Here is a 14,448-nt window from a genome sequence, read left to right as displayed (position 1 = left end):
CATTACTTCTGATGCACTTGCAGTAGAGCAGCAACATTCTTTTAAAAAATACATTTCCAAGGAGTGATGCAGAAAAAAAGGACTGACTGAAATGTGGATCAACTCAGGTTTCTTGGAGGTTACATTTTGACACAACTATTTTCACACAACTGACTGGACCGTGACAGCTGAGCTCTTCTGGTAAACCGCTATGTCAATCAGACAACTGTTTCCTATAATATGACTATTGCTGTCAAAACCTCAGCCTCATATCTTGAAATTCTAATTTGGTTTTACTGAATCAAAGAAGAAAAGAAACATCTTGAGGTGCTCCATTAATTTAGTCAACACTGAGTGCTTACAGGCCACACACAGTGTTAGATGCTGCAGAATACAGAGATACTCTCTACCCGCCCCCCCCCCCCCCCAATTCAACCTAGAATAGAACGCAGCGTGTGAACACGTGTCTGAAGCACAGTGGTAAGCACCCCAGGAAGGAGTCACAGCTGGAGGATGCAGCAGAGCGGGGAAGGACCTGGACTCGCCACTGAACTGGTCCGAAAACCCTGGTCCCTGGCTCACCTCCCAGGCAGCCTTCCACCTGCTCGGAGGAGGACAGTGTGTCTCCCTCTCTCAGGGCTGTTGCTGTTAAATAATGCACGGGAAATTCCCAGAACAACACTTCCTACTGCATTATTCACATCGGGGAGCACAGGGAAGGAGGGAAGTGTTTAACTCTTTCTAGGATGGAGACGGCAGGGTGACGAGATGGGAGAGAAGGGAGTCACTGGCGGAAGGCGCCCCAACAGAAATAACCAAACCTCAGCCCCTCCTACTGAAGTCCTTGAATGCATGTCACCATTTTACACCTTGAATCAAAAGGCGAGGCTGTGTTTTCCAAAGCATTCTTAGGGAGACTCCAACCAAGGGACAGGACAGCACAGTGGAGGAGCAGGGCAATGAAGGAACCCCATTCGCAAGGGCTGCCCCCTTTCTGGCCGAACCACCACCAGGTTCTTCCCAGAGATCCTGGCTGCCTGTCCTGCATGGGGAGGGGTCCTGACACGGATGCTGAGTGAGAGGCCGAGGTAAATCTGGTTCTTCACAACAGAGCTAAAGAGGGCGGGGTGCAGGAGTGAATACACTAAGGCAGTGTTTCTCAAACAGGAAACTCTGGGCATCTGGGGAGCAGACATTCTTTCTGCACAGGACTGCTCTCCACCAGATAGATGCCTGCAGTGTTCCGTAATTATGACAGCCAAGCCTCCCTCACACCCTTCCCACACTCCAGGAGCAGTACCACTGTCTCCCCTTCGGTTCTGCCGACTTACAGCACTGCGTTAATACTAATATTAATGTGCTCTATGTCGGTAAGTTGTTAACTTAGCTCTCATGAGGGCTCCCGGCTTGCTCACCTGCTCTTGCCTACAGACGGAAAGCAGCAGCCTGCCTGAGGACGGCTCCCCACTCAGTCCTGCTCTGCTCCCGTGTCAGAGAGGGCTGCCTGCACGGCTGGAGGAAACCCTCATCAGAGATCTTCTCCGTGAGCCAACCCGGTCCCTCACTGATACATACGAGCCAACTATTCTAGATCACCAGGCATTTGAAGAAAATACCAGTGACAGTAGGCAGAGCTGAAAAGACTAAACGAGGGGAAGCAGATGGTGCCGAGAACAGAACTTTACAACTTATTTTTACTAGCATTGTCAGCGGTCCGTGAGAGACTGTCACACTCTGAAAGGAACGGGCCAATAAGAGGGAGAAAATGGAGCAAACCCAGAGGAAGTAGTTCCGGCAATTAAAAACCTTGTCACGCTGTTTAACAATCCAACATCACACTAAATGACAGAAGAAAACTGAAACTGCTAATAGGAAAAATTAAGTCAGAGTAAACTCCCAAATGCAGAACCAAGAGGAAAAGATGGAAAATAAGAAAAAACTGAAACACAGAGCCTGCATCAGAGGTACATGCCATTGTCCTGCATCAATGTGAGAAAAACAAAAAGGCTCTTAGAAAGAGAAAAGCAAAAGCAGAAATAAAAAAATGATTAAAACTGAAAAATCAAGCCGAAACGGGTTTGGCTCAGTGGTAGAGCGTCGGTCTGCGGACTGAAAGGTCCCAGGTTCGATTCCGGTCAAGGGCATGTACCTTGGTTGCAGGGACATCTCCGGTAGGGGGTGTGCAAGAGGCAGCTGGTTGATGTTTCTCTCTCATCGACGTTTCAAGCTATCTCTCTCCCTTCCTCTTTGTAAAAAATCAATAAAATTTATTAAACAGCAACAAACAAACTGAAAAATCAAGAGTTAGCAACATAAGCATGCCATTTACTGATACGGAGCTAAATGCAAGGAAATCGGCTAAAAAGTTCAATGTGCCAGCCTCTGGGGAACAAGAAATAGAGATAGAGAACCGAGGAGCATTGTTAGAAGACAGGGGAACACAGGCTCCCCATGTAAGAGGTCCTTGTACAAAATGTTAAAATATAGTTTACAAAAAATAAAAAATTAAAAATATCCTATATAATAAAAGGCTAATATGCAAATTGACAACACAGCAGAACAACCAGTCACCTTGACGCACACTGACCACCAGGGGGCAGACGCTCAATGCAGGAGCTGCCCCCTGGTGGTCAGTGTGCTCCCTCAGGGGGAGCACAGCTCAGCCAGAAGCTGGGTTCAGGGCTGGCGAGGGCAGCGGCGGTGGCGGGAGTCTTTTCCATCTCTGTGGCAGCACTAGGACGTCTGACTGATGGCTTACCGTAGTCCTGCTCCCCACGGGACTAAGCCGTTAGTTGGACGTCCCCTAAGGGCTCCTAGACTGCAAGAGGGTGCAGGCCAGGCTGAGGGACCCCCTGCCCTGAGTGCATGATTTTCGTGCACCAGACCTCTAGTATATGTGTGTGTGTGTGTGTGTGTGTGTGTGTGTATAGTTTAAATGTTAGGAAACTTTGATTCCATGTGTCCACACAAAAACCTTACATACAGTGTTTCCCCAAAAATGAGACCTACTTACAGGTTTCCTTCTGAGCGAAATATAAGGCATCCCCGAAAATAAGGTCCCCCCAGGCTAAACATGAGAGATTTGGTCCACTGATTCTGAAAGAAATGGAGTCACAAGAAATTCACCAGGAAATTCAGGAATTGGATTGTTATGATGATGTTCCAGAAAATGATGACATGATTGTCATTGAATAAATGAGTAAATTCTTGATACTGTAGGAATCACAGTTTGTCTGGTTTGTATTGACAACTACCGTACCGTATACAGGTAATAAATTTCCTTTATTTTCATTTAACAATAAATGTGTACCGTATTCTTCTTCATGGAAAAATAAGACATGTCTAAATTTCTAAAACTTGGTTAAATAATTAGTAAGGCTATTCTACCCTGTTTCCCTGAAAATAAGACCTAGTGCATCTTTGGGAGCAAAAATTAATATAAGACACTGTCTTATTTTTGGGGAAACAGGGTAGAATAGCCTTACTAATTATTTAACCAAGTTTTAGAAATTTAGAAAGTCCAAAGAGGTACTATATCCAAAAGGAGAGATTATTTTAGGCTTTAAACTCACATTTCTTATCTGGAAGACTTCCCGGTTGTAAGAAAGAAACTTAAGGAATATGCAATATGTTCAAAAGTGGTGAAAAAGCACTCTAAGTAGATGAAATGACAACTGAACACTAGTACTATTTTAATCTTTCTCATTGCAAATTTCCCAATGGCAAGCATGAACACCAGACCAACTGGATATTTTTGCCGGCCCCTCACGTCTAGCAAATAAGGATTGAGTGGATAGGTATTTTGAGAACATGGGTAACAAAATGAACTAACAATATGGTAATCAGTGTCGTTTTTTCATAAATCTTCAAAAGGTTACATAAAGATATTGTTTCGAATGTTGTACCAGTTATTTTTTTGTTTTGTTTTGTTGTTAAATATATTTTATTGATTTTCCTCAGAGAGGAAGGAAGAGGGATAGAGAGCTAGAAACATGGATGAGAGAGAAACATCGACCAGCTGCCTCCAGCACACCCCGTACTGGGGATGTGCCCGCAACCAATGTACATGCCCCTGACCGGAATCGAACCCGGGACCCTTCAGTCCACACACCGACGCTCTATCCACTGAGCCAAACAGGTTTTGGCTGTACCAGTCATTTTCTATAATGATAGTTTCCTGCTTTAACAGAGCTTGCTTTATATGCTTTGATAGGTCTGATTACATGGCATTAATGGTGTAGTTTACATTTAGACTCAGTGAGAGTCCCCTGTGGCCTGGCTGTCAGGTGCCTGCACTCATTTCAGTATAGGCCGAGCAGGACAAAATGGCTGGGGAATCCATCTGGTCTTCATACCCTCTCCCCGCTCATTCCTCCAACTCAGCGCCCTTCTTCTTCTTCTTCTTTTTTAATTTGAGCATATTAAATCTGCTTATCCCAGATTTAATATGCTCAAATTTCCCTGGATCTCCAAAAATCAAGGTCCCAAATATTGCTGCACAATTCTATTATTTACCATTTCTAGGGTTTCTCTCACATCCCCCTATTTAAAACATCTATTACACTAACTAAATTGTCATCAGATGATTTTGACAGAAGGAAAAGGAAAAAAGAGGCTATCATTTATTGGTTAGCGATTCCCAGCCACTTGTAGAATCAAACGTATCAGCACTTCCTTACCGTCTTCTCAAATCTCAGAAGAAAATATACCCCCTTCTCTCGCACGAGGCTGCTGCCTATGCAAGAATCAAGCCCCACCAACCCACTGTGGGACCATGACCCAAGGGTTACCCTGCTACTGTAACTTCAGTATTTTTATTTAATGCTCCTGCATTTATAAATGTGCTAACATCTTCATCCTTCAGGAACAATTTCTTAAAAGCCCTGTTTTGAACCCCACTTCCCCCTTAAGTCGCAGCCTCCTCTCTCCTTTTCTCCAGCACACTTTGGTTCTCCACCTTCCCCGTCTCAGCCTCTACTGTCACCTTGGACTTCCTACAGTAAGTTTAGGAATCGCCTCATCACACGTTCTGCTGAGGACAGACCTTCACCACTGGTAGTGCCCCTCCGGTTCTCATTCTTCACTTGAGTGATCTCACTCACTTCTAGGCCTTCAGCTAGTTTCCCTGAGTATGATCTACAACTGTGAGTTACAGGTCTCACCTTTCTCAGATACCTTCTTAACACACGTGCCCTGGCAGTCACAGAGCCTTCATGGTTTTCAGAACTCCTCACCCTAACACTCCTCCTCCTGTAGATTCTAGCTCTCATCATTATGACATCACCTCCCATCCATTCTCCAAAGCTTAAAATCTCAGAGTCACAGAATTTTCTCTTCTCCGTACCCTCCAGACATCTACTCCTTCCCCAAATCTTCCCTTCCTCTGGAATGTTTCATTCATCTCAAATTCATCCTCTACACAATTTCCACTCTCCTACTTTTGGTTTAGTTTTTATCTTGCTCTGAACTATTTTAAAAGCCTCTTAATTGGTCTATTGTACTAATCTCCAATCTTTCTCCACCCCAGCCCTGCTCCAGAATACATCCTAAGTATTCTGGTTAAAGTGCAGAACTCAGCCAGAGAAAAGTTAGACATATTATTTTTTAAACAGCTCAAATAAATTGTGTTGTTCCAAATGTGCTCTCATAGTGAAGTAGCCCTGCTTTGAATAAATTTGTATTAACCTAACCACTAACAAAGTCGATCAAAGCCTCATTATTTTATTATAAGAAAGTATGTAAAGTGTAACTGAATCAGCAGAATTATCTAAAAGTGCTTTTACACAAACTAATAAACAAATCCTAACTACAGAATAATGATCCAGATGCCACTAAATATTCAAATTTAAATCTTTTTTAGTATCTCAAAAGTAGATTTTTGGTTTATTTTTTTTCTATATATGCACTTACAAATACCTAGAATTCATAATATCGCCAGCCATCTCCCTCAGTTGGTTAGAGTGTCGTCCCTAAGTGCCAAGGTTGTGGGTTTGACTCCCAGTCAGGGTACATACAAGAGTCAACCAATGAATGCATAGCTGGAACAACAAATCAATGTTTTTCTCCCCTCTTTCCTTTCTCTCTAAAACCAATAAAATAAAAAGTAAAGGGAGAGAGAGCTACCCTGCTCATTAATCAACATAAATCCTTCCCTCAGAGCATCAAGGACAGAAGCCATGCACTGACTACTGAGGAATTCCTAGGCTCAGAAGAGCATCCTCAAGCACTTGGATATTTCTAGGTAATGTGTCTCCAGAATTAAAGCGGGCTTACTGATGCTGGCTGTGTGCTCATGCAATGAGGACCTGACATCTCTTTGGGGAGGCAGCAGCTACCACACCACGCTCTCCATGGCTGGCAGAGCTCAAGGAAGGACTCAAGATTCACCGAAGAATGTATATGCATGTATGTGGAACGGATGGACAGAGACAGTGTGGTGAAGGCCTGGTGTGGGTGGTGGGGGGAGGAGGAATTAAAAGTGGGAATGAGGACATCCATAATACTTTCAACAATGAAGACAAATTGTAAAAAAACAATAAGCATACACACTTGAAGTTGTGGGAGGACAGCTCTGGGGTGCGGTTCAAATATATATCACTTGGTAAAACTAATGAATCCTACTTTCAACAACTGATCTATCTACACAGAACAGACTAATGGTCGCCAGAGGGGACAGGGATTAGAGAGCGGTACACCTGAAACTAATCTGTAAGAAGAAAAAACAACAATTGATCTATCAATGAGATAGATCACCTTTAGATCCACGGAAGGCCAATCAATGAAATATTTCCACTGATGACAATCAAAGATTAAGACACAATTGATGTGTACTAGAAGGAGACGGGAACTATTGACAATAAAGAAAATTTGGAACACATCCACACTCACACACACCCAGGCATGCATGCAGTTTGGACCCCCCATCTGACTGCTACGGAGTAGCTCCCTCACACTTCAGTTTCCATCCCTGCTCCTTTATGGCTTTTAGGATTGCTAGCATACACAGGCTTATTGCACTTACGTTTTACTAAATGGCCAATGTGTTTAGAGCGACAACAAACTGAGTTAGGTCAAGGAAAAAATGAAGTGGTTCTTTGAAAACATCGCCCTTTCTCCATTAGTAATATATCCATTCAATTGTTATCTTTATATTCCAATGACTTATTTTGTTCTGTTCGACACAACAATAAAACTAAACAAAAATCCTTCCATTCTTTGTTTCATTCTAGAATTTCAATGTTCTTTTTACTTATTATGAAACCATGATAAACCATTTTGTATGTAGTTGTTATATGTAGGAGACTTTTATCAATAAGCTGGAATATATTCAATTCTAAAAAAAAAACACTACCAAATGCTCTTTTCTTTAAGTGAAGCATTTTATTTAAGTTTCTTGCATATAGAAAAAATTAGAACAGGTTCAAATACTGTCAGAAAAAATTCTTGCATAAAACAGCTAGAACCAACACTCCCAGAAAAAAAATCCTGGACTCAAGAACTAGCTCAACCCAGGAAGCACCTTGAGCACATGAAAAGCCCTCAAGCAAAAGAAATCATGCCAAGAGGCCTTCAGAATTTGGAAATAGGGTGATTCCTTAAGAACTAAACTGTCAAAGGAAACACAAGACAAATAAACCTAGCAGAGAAAAGGCCAGCCTAAGAGGAGATAGTTAAACGTATGTGGAAATATTTGTCTAATCAACGTGTTAAGATATATCCTAGGATAAAAACACAATAATAAAAACAAACAAAACAGTAACAATCAAGTTCACTGTGAGCTGCTGGAACAGAGTGCTAACAGACGGACAGTATCTGATCGAGCCTAGAAAACGGAGTACATAATAAACTGACCCAGACCTCTCAATCTCCCAGGGAGAACTCGTCTGCTCGGTATCCCAGGGTTCTCAGTCTTGGCACTATGACATATAATGGAGAACCATCCAATGAACTGTTTTAATAGCATCCGACCTCTACCTCCTAGATGCTAGTAAGCACCCTCATCCCCATCCCAATTGTGACAATAGAAAAATGTCTTCAGGTGTTACCAAATGTCCCATGGGAGGCAAAACTGCCCCCTTAAAAATCAGGGGTATAGTTAATGCAATTAGATGCACCAAGCTAATATAGTTTGATATTTCTAGTATCAAAATCATTCTGCTGTTTTTGCTCATCTAGTAAATGTCTCATAATAAATTAGCTTTCTAGAAAAAAGTGTGATCATGTTGCAAGAGGTATATACTATACAGTTCTTTGGTGAAGTTAAAACTTTGTATGTGTTTTGTGATAATAAAAATGAAATCACACACTATTCATATTTCCCTACAACTTCTAATATTGTTTTAAGTATATATCATGCATTCAGACATTATAAAAATTGTTAATTCTTATAAAAATTGTTATTCCTTGTTTAATATTCTGATCTTCCTTACCACGATCAGTATCTTGATTTTCTAAGTTACCCCTTTTCCTACTTTATACAGTTCCTCTGCCTCTCCCCACTACAACACCCACACAGATTTTCTATCATCATTACTGTAGATTGAAAGTTGACAGTATTATCATGCAGGATAAATGAAATGAATTAATTAATACCCAGGTAAATGGTCTTAAAAGGACATTATTATTTTTTAATAATAATACAATTGGGAACACCTGCTTAAATCTAGGTAATATAACAACTTATTTTAAAAACTAAGAATCTAAATGAACCTTTACAGCACGATCAGGGCTTATTTTGTTCCCAAGCCCTCAAAATCTGTGGACTGTCCTTTACCTAGGAATCCCTTAGAAACTTCAAAATAGCTCTACATGCCATTGCCTGGCCACGGTGAACTCACACTTTCCCTCCCTTCTTCTTCCCCTCCCCTTCCCTCCGCCCCCGCAGGCTTTCAAGTCCTCACCACCTCACCTTTAAATTACCACTGCAAAGTTTTGCACACTTATTGTCTCTTTCACTGTGGTCCACTCAACATAAGATTATCATGCTAGTACAAAGATCATGTTAAAATATAGTTTTAACCACAACAGTGCATTAGAAAAACTTAAGGTTTTCTGTCAGTTGGGAATGTTTAAATTTCTCATAAAAATCTAACTTTCTATCTAGTCAACCTAATTCCTCTTATTCTCTAACATAAACTGTTTTAGCCAAATTGATCTACTTCCTATATGCACAACCACATATCTCCTCCCGTTTAAAATGTCTTCACTCATGTTACTTCAAGCACTATTCTTTTTTCTCTTCTTCTTGGCTATTTAATGCCTAATCAAATTATAGCCCATTTCTTGCTTTTTTAAGAGGCAAAGTTTTAGAGCTAAAAGGGATCTCAAAATTTATTCAAATGAGCAGCACGTCCTTTCTCCACAATGAGAATTTTTTTCCTACACTCTTTCACAACTTAATAGTATGCTGCCTGTGATAAAATACTACTTACATGCTAATCTCTGTTTCTTCTCAATTTATCCAATAACCAGGGGCCCAGTGCACAAATTTGTGCACTTTGAAAGGAACTGTGGGCTGCAAGGCTGCGGCAGGCACAGGGGCGGGTCTCGGCCCATCCTCCGTACCCCCATCCGGCTCCTCTTGCCAGGGCCCCTGGTCCCGTCTGCCAGAAGCCCCACTCCCGCTGCCGAATCTCCCACATGGGGGTGTGAGAGGCAGCTGCTGCCCTGATCACCCCTCAGGAGCAGGGGGAGGTGGAGAAGCAGCAGGTGTGAGTGCCAGGCCAAACCACGACGCACAGGAGCAAAGCATTTTCAGTAACCACCAGAGGCTCACCCCGGTGAAAGCGAACTGAGCCTCCGCCTTGGTCTGGCATCCCTGCTCCACCATCCCACCATGGCCAACACCTTCCATATCCCACTCACACCCCCTGGTGGTCAGCACATGTCATAGCGATTGGTTGTTTGGTTGTTCCAGTGTTCTGCTGTTCAGTCTATTTACATATTAGCCTTTTATTATATAGGATAAGTATTAAGCATTGCCCATGATCATGGGCAATACTTGGCTTAGGGGATACAAAGACAGTTTCCTTCCTCAAATACACTATACAAAGTAACCCTTTTACTACGTGAATTTCTGCTATATACACAGATTTACTTTTGGTGAAAATTTCTACAAATTCTAAGTTGCTCTTTACGGAGATATCTTGGGAAAGAGGGTACCAAAGATAAAAGAAAAGGAAAATAAAGAGATAGCAGAGGGAGGTGAAGACATTTGCAGTGCACTCTTAGAAGCAGAGACAGACAAATCTCCATCCTTCAACCTGGAATAGTCTGTTGGGAAGAAGAGGAAGGAGATGAGAATGAGAAAGACAGAGCCAAGTCAGTGTGACATTATGTTATGTTCGGAGGAGTACTGCTGAAATTATCATGAGTGGAAAGAGCTATAAATACCCACTTGGCTGTAGCAAGCTGAGTTAAATAAAGGTTACTAAAAGGATTTTTTTTTTTTTTTTTTTTTAACTCTCAAACATCCAAGTTATGCTATCTCTAGAACCACCGCTGGAACCATAAGGTGAGTCAGTAACTTCTAAGTGAAAAAAAGAAAGGCTCTGAATAAGACCCTCCTAATAGGTGCTTCTTAGGATGTATGAGCGCCCCCTCCCACCCCCAGCTGGAAATCCTGAAAGCAGTGGTAAATGAAAACTAACTGTAAAGTACCTGGTATTTCCAAATTGAACTGCATTAAATGTCATTATCTGTCTGATATATTTTACTTACTGTATTAACTGGGTGAACAGTAAAAGTTTATCAGGTTTTTTAAAGGTTCATTCACAACCTCAGGCTCCTTTTCCCCATAGCATCCTACATTCCTTCAGGGAAAATTTCTCTACCTTGGGGTTTTCGAGGACCTAATGCTAAGGATGGCATGCCATACTGTGACAACTTTGCCTATTTGCCTCACATGCTGTTCTAACCTTCTTTAAAAACGTGCTTTAAATTGGTTTCAGTTATCCCCCATTCTAAAAGATTACTAGTTTTAAGAAGAAAATGGAAAACATCTGAATCAACTTATATAAAAATGTGCATGACCATTGTTTAATTTCTAAAATAAGCAACTTCAATTAGTTAAATTTAACTCAGTTACCCAAGTTTCTTATACCAAAGTCCCAGATAGAAGGTTATCTAACAGATGAATAGAAAGGCAAATGATCCCTGGCCGGTTTGGTTTGGCTCAGCGGACAGAGTGCCGGGCTGTGGACCAAAGGGTCCTGGGTTCATTTCTGGTGAAGGGCACATACCTTGGTTGTATCCTCCCCCATCAGGGCCCTGGTTGGGGCTTGTGCAGGAGGCAACCAATACATGTGTTTCTCTCTCACTGACTGTATGTTTCTCTCTGTCTCTCCCTCTCTTCCACTCTCCCTAAAAATAAAAAAATAAATAAATAAATAAATCAATGGGAAAATATCCTCAGGTGAGGATTAACAACAATAAAGGCAAATGATTTTATTTCTGTAATACTAAATTTTTTATAAAAAAATTTAGTATTACAGAAATAAAATCATTTGGGTGAGGAAAAAGTAAGCTTATAGTTGTTTCTATAGAAAATATTACAACAGGGTGAGGAAAAAGTAAGCTTATAGTTGTTTCTATAGAAAATATTACAACAATAAATTATAATACAAGAACAAACTATGCTTTGCATATTCATAACTGTAAGCCTACTTCTGCCTCTACCCTGTAGATATACCAACATGCATATTGTAGGTAAAATAAAAGGACAAATCCACTTAAAGACAGCCATATTCATTCAAAACAGTAAAGAATTCCTATCACAACATGTGATAATGGACCATTATAAACATATTGAAAGTATGGTCATTTTATTTTCTTTAAAAAATAATTTTTTAAGAGAAACACCTACGTGTAAGAGAAGCATTGATCAACTACCTCCCGCACATGCCCCAACCTAGAATCGAACCCGCAACCTAGGTATGTACCCTGACCAGGAATCCAACCGGCCTCCTTTTGGTGTACAGGACGACACTCCAACTGAGCCACACGGGCAGGGCAGTAAGTTTAGTAGTTTTCTTTACTCAAAATAAAATGCTACATTTTCAAACACCACTTACAAAAGTGAAGGGGAGCAGGAGGAAAAATTGGGACTGTGTGAATTTTTAAAAAATCTTTAGATTATGTTGGGAGAAATGTTTGAGGTCAAATATCCATCAGATATTTGCTTTTTAAACAAACTGAAATGTCATGTAAAAATAAGACAATCTTATTCAACAGCATATAATTTACTGGACTACTATAAAAGCAAAGGTCTTCTAAAAATATTTATTAAATAAAACAGCTCTCATATTGGACAGAAAAAAGTAAAGGTTATGAACTGAGCAAACGAAAACATGTTTACTCAACAAATAGTATCCGCTGTACACACACTGCACCGGACAGTAAGAGAAGGAAAGGATACTGACTCCTACTGAAAACGCCAAGGGTGCCAAACTCCCCGCTGGACACTTCGCCTATGCTGTGCAATTAAAACTGTAAACCATCCCCATAAAGCAGACATTACCTCCCGGTTTTAGAGATGAGGTATATATACTGAGTTTGGTAGTAACAACTATGACTAAGCCCCAAACCCTTGGCATCCAGAGGAAAAAGGACTTGCAACAGTAAAACCAGGCACCTATGTGCAACGTTCGTATGAGTGAAAACACACAAACCAGTCATTTATATGATGTACTGTACTTGCAGTTATGTGTTGTTCTAATTTGTCCTGTATCGAAGAGGTGAACTGTGGATGAGCCCAGCATGACAGCTTTTGGGCGGAGGCAAGCCTGAACACTTAGTAGAGAAGAAACAGGGAGGCAGAGTATGAAATTGGGCAAAGCAATGGAAATCGACTAGCTGTTTGTACAGGTGCCAACCTGGCCGAAGTAGAGACCTGGTGAGACAAACCAAGTTCTAGGGTTCCAGTTATCTAAATGGCGCAGAACCCTAAAAGCTATGCTGAATGATTTGGCTACAAAACAGAATATTTATGGGACTCATTATTTTACAAAATATTGGCTCTTGGGGACTTTAAAAATATACACATGCTCTGGCCCCATATCAGACCTACTAAATCAGAACATCAGCTCTAAAAGATTTTGATGCCCCCTTCAGTGGAGAATCCCCGTACCAGAGTCAGTTCCTGGTAAAAATGACCTACAGAACAAAAATATCACAAAGTATATGCTGCATCTTCAGAGTATGTCTTCAAACGAATCAGCTTAGCACGTTCCTGGGTTAAAACTCCTCCCAAGATGCAGCCTCTCTGGGCCCCACTACAGGCTGTCCCTACACTAAACCCTTCCCGTTTCCTCTCCTGAGCTTATGGCCGTTGATCTGCTCAGGGTCCTTTTCCTCACACTTGCCAACAGTTTTCTTCTAGAAAAGTTCCATTCATCTTCAGCTGTCCTCCCCACCTTTTCACAACATTTTATCCAACCCAACTAAGAGCTAACAATATTTTATAAACAAAGGAACCATATAAAAAGTGAAGTTCCATTAACATACTATGTAATAACTTATAAAACTGCTCTACTGACCATTTATTGTAATGAAATCCTAAGTACATTTACAAGTTAAATTCTGAATCATTTTTTACAGATTTCCCAAAGCATACAATTATGAAGTGGCTCTATAAAAGGCTAATAAGCTAAGCGCCTTCACTTCAATCTTTACTTAAGGGCTACTAAGTAGCTAACAAAGTGGAGGTGCTGAAAGATACAAAGTATATGGAAATCTCAGGAGGAACACAGACACAAATTCCCTGGTACTAGGGCGGGAAACAGGTGATCTGGAAAGGGGAGCTAAATACCAACAGGAGGAGATGATGATGATGATGCAGCAGCACAGACACATGACTTGCTGCCTTCACCCTCACCTGAGCTTAAAACTAAAGCCAAGATGAAAGGAACACAAGTTAGTGTTCAAAAACATAAGTGGTGCTTGAGTTCTTTCCTGTCCCACAAGGACCTACACCAATTGTGCACAGTCCCGGGTATTTCTGTTTACCTTGGCACTCTTCAGAAAGTCCCATCGCTGATGTGTATTTCCACCATAATGTGAGACAGCTCCTGTTAGTCTATATTCTCTTCACATGCACTATCAAAACATTTTTTTTCATTATCAAATTTTTTGATCTGTCAATCTAATAGGTGAAAATAGTATCTGTTTTAATTTATGGTATTTTTATATATCTGTGTGAGGTTGAATAGCTTTATATATGCTTAAGAACCATCTGGATTTCCTTCTCTGTGAATTATTTGTTCACGATCTTTTCCCACTTTATGGTTGATCTTTCTTTTTAAATCAGTATATAGGTACTCTCAGCCTTTTGTCTGTATTACAAGTTGCAAATATTTTTCTCAGTTCTTGCATTATTGCCATGCTATTTTTCATCGACTGTTTCTTTCCTTTATGTATGTTTTACTGTCCTCAACCAAACTGTACTTTCCTTCCGAAAAGAAATAACATTTC

General features: G+C 40.9%; 1 protein-coding gene across 8 annotated transcripts in view; it reads right to left on the bottom strand.

Moving 5' to 3' along the window:
* PALS2 (protein associated with LIN7 2, MAGUK p55 family member) overlaps nucleotides 1-14,448 on the bottom strand; it is a 75,715-nt gene that overhangs the window by 56,145 nt on the left and 5,122 nt on the right. Inside the window, exon 1 of one of the 8 annotated variants that reach the window (XM_084896340.1) lies at nucleotides 9,411-9,425. The exons of the other annotated variants lie outside the window; for them this stretch is intronic. The gene's annotated coding sequence lies outside the window, so the exon portion shown is untranslated. Of the gene's footprint in view, nucleotides 1-9,410; nucleotides 9,426-14,448 lie in introns of those variants that run through there. 8 annotated transcript variants of the gene reach the window in all.

The sequence above is a fragment of the Pipistrellus hanaki genome (assembly GCF_964339955.1).
Source record: "Pipistrellus hanaki genome assembly, chromosome: 10".
NCBI lineage: Eukaryota > Metazoa > Chordata > Mammalia > Chiroptera > Vespertilionidae > Pipistrellus > Pipistrellus hanaki.
Note: the sequence above shows the minus strand (reverse complement) of the source record. Positions and strands in the feature narration are given on the sequence as shown.